The sequence below is a fragment of the Anneissia japonica genome, unplaced genomic scaffold (genome assembly GCF_011630105.1).
Source record: "Anneissia japonica isolate Jap-2015-1 unplaced genomic scaffold, ASM1163010v1 scaffold287990_len610157_cov183, whole genome shotgun sequence".
Classification (NCBI taxonomy): Eukaryota; Metazoa; Echinodermata; class Crinoidea; order Comatulida; family Comatulidae; genus Anneissia; species Anneissia japonica.
This window is the reverse complement of record NW_022743371.1, coordinates 235929-238257: the sequence shown is the minus strand read 5'-3', so window position 1 is coordinate 238257 and position 2329 is coordinate 235929. Positions and strand designations below refer to the sequence as shown.

Here is a 2329-nt window from a genome sequence, read left to right as displayed (position 1 = left end):
GACACCTCATAAGTCGGGAAAGCTCATTTCCCGCTTCTAGGAATCAAAATTTTCCCGGGGGAGAACCCCCCGACCCCCTTTCTTTTGGGATTTTGTGAAAACATTACCTGACATTTTCAAGAGGGGAAAACCTTGAATTTTGAAGAACTTAAAAAGTCATTTAAAAGACATTTCAGAAGTCAGTGAAGGTCATTTCCCGAATTCTAGAAATCGAAATTTTCCCGGGGGAACTCGGACCCTTTTTTTCTTTGGGGTTCATTGGTTCTATTGAATCATTTTCAAGAGGGGGGAAACCTTGATTTTTGGAGAAATTAAAAGTAATTAAAAGACACCTCATAAGTCGGGAAAGCTCATTTCCCGCTTCTAGGAATAAATATTTTCCCGGGGGAGAACCCTTTCTTTTTGGGAGTGGGTAAAAAATTACCTGACCGTTTTGAAGAACTTAAATTAAAATCGCTATAAGATACGGTACTTCAGAAGTCGGAAAAGCTCATTTCCCACCATTTAGAAATTAACATTTTCCCGGGAAGAACCCGAACCTCCCTTTTCTCTTTGGGTTCATTGATTCATTATAATAATTTTCAAGAGGGTAAAACCTTGACTTTTGAAGAACTTAAAGTAGTTAATAGACACCTTAGATGTCGGGAAAGCTCATTTCCCGCCTTCAGCAATCAAAATTTTCCCTGTGGAGAACCCCCGGACCCCCTTCCCTTTTTGGGATTTATGGATTCATGGAAAAAAATCGTATGCAATTTTTTTTATGTATGTATACACACATCATAAGGCCTATCTACTGTAATAACAATGGGATAAATTTACCTGACCGTTTTCAAGAGGGGAAAACCTTGAATTTTAAAGAACTTAAAAGTAATTAAAAGACACCTCAGAAGTTGGGAAAACTCATTTCCTGCCTTCTAAGAATCATAATTTTCCCGGGGGAGAACCCCCGGACCTCCCTTTCTTTTTGGGATTTGTGGATTCATGGAAAAAATCGTATGCAACAACTCATTTTTTTATGTATGTATACATACATAAGGCTTATCTACTGTAATATCAATGCGATAAATTTACCTGACCGTTTTCAAGAGGGGAAAACCTTGAATTTTATAGAATTTAAAAGTAATTAAAAGACACCTCAGAAGTCGGGAAAACCCATTTCCCGCCTTCTAAGAATCAAAATTTTCCTGGGGGAGAACCCCCCTTTCTTTTTGGGATTTATGGATTCATGGAAAAAATTGTATGCAACTACTCATTTCTTTTTTATGTATGTATATACACGTGGCCTATCTACTGTAATAACAATGCAATAAATTTACCTGACTGTTTTCAAGAGGAGAAAACCTTGAATTTTAAAGAACTTACAAGACACCTCAGAAGTCGGGAAAACTCATTTCCCGCCTTCTAGTAATCAAAATATTCACGGGGGAGAACCCCCGGACCCCCCTTTCTTTTTGGGATTTATGGATTAATGGGAAAAAAATCGTATGCAATTAGGCCTACTCAATTTTTTTTTATGTATTATACACACATAAGGCCTATCTACTGTAATAACAGGGATAAATTTACCTGACTGTTTTCAAGAGGGGAAAACCTTGAAATTTGAAGAACTTAAAAGTAATTAAAAGACACCTCGGAAGTCGGGAAAACTCATTTCCCGCCTTCTAGATATCAAAATTTTCCCGGGGGAGGACCCCCGGACCCCCCTATTCTTTGGAAACCTTGAATTTTGAAGGACAAAGTCATTAGAAACCTACCTTAAAAGTCGAGAAAGGTCATTTCCCGCCATCTAGAAATCAAAATTTTCCCGGGGGGAGGGGGGACCTCCGGATCCCCTTTCCTTTTTGGGAAAAATGTTGACCCCCATCCCCTAGGTTTTTCCAGATCTGCATGATTCATATTCCCATTCATCTTATAAGTGGGCCCCCCCACTTTGAAAAACGTTCCGCCGGCCCTGCTCTGGTGCACTCTGAATAGATCTCGTGCTCAAATTAAACCTTAAAAAACCATAGAATTGAGAAGGTTTCGAGTATTTCGATAAAAAGTTTGGGTTTGATAAAATAAAGCTTGAGATTAGTGGAAAAGCGTGAGATTTGCTTGAGAGCTTGAGGTTTGGTCGAAAAGCGTGAGGCTCACCTTTATGGAACGCCAACAGGTATTAGCAAATGAATTATTACATTATAAGTGTGTATTTGTGAATATGTTTGTGATCATATGGCAAATGTTTTGGGCAGTGATACATTTCAGTCACGCCTAGTGCTACTTCCAAAAAAAGAAATTGTTTAAATTTATTCTCAGATCTCTACACTTCTACACAGGTACTTCGCAACAC

General features: G+C 38.5%; 1 protein-coding gene across 1 annotated transcript in view; it reads right to left on the bottom strand.

Annotated features, from left to right (window-relative positions):
- Window positions 1–2329, bottom strand: part of LOC117119445 — a 16954-nt gene that overhangs the window by 12371 nt on the left and 2254 nt on the right. The window lies entirely within an intron of this gene.